Here is a 222-nt window from a genome sequence, read left to right as displayed (position 1 = left end):
GATTTTACATTCCAGATCAATTCCTGAATTACAACTGAGGCTGCAGACAGGATACGGAGCTGATTTGAATTTAAGGAAGTAGAACTAAAATGATTTTTAAAATGCAAAGAAACTCAAAGAACTGTTTGATGGATGGATGGATAGATGGATGGATAGATAGATAGATAGATAGATAGATAGATAGATAGATAGATAGATAGATAGATAGATAGATAGATAGAT

Source organism: Sinocyclocheilus grahami, unplaced genomic scaffold (assembly GCF_001515645.1).
Source record: "Sinocyclocheilus grahami isolate Dianchi unplaced genomic scaffold, SAMN03320097.WGS_v1.1 scaffold5654.1, whole genome shotgun sequence".
In the NCBI taxonomy this organism is placed as follows: Eukaryota; Metazoa; Chordata; class Actinopteri; order Cypriniformes; family Cyprinidae; genus Sinocyclocheilus; species Sinocyclocheilus grahami.
The sequence above is the reverse complement of the archived record's forward strand: the minus strand, read 5'-3'. Positions refer to the sequence as shown.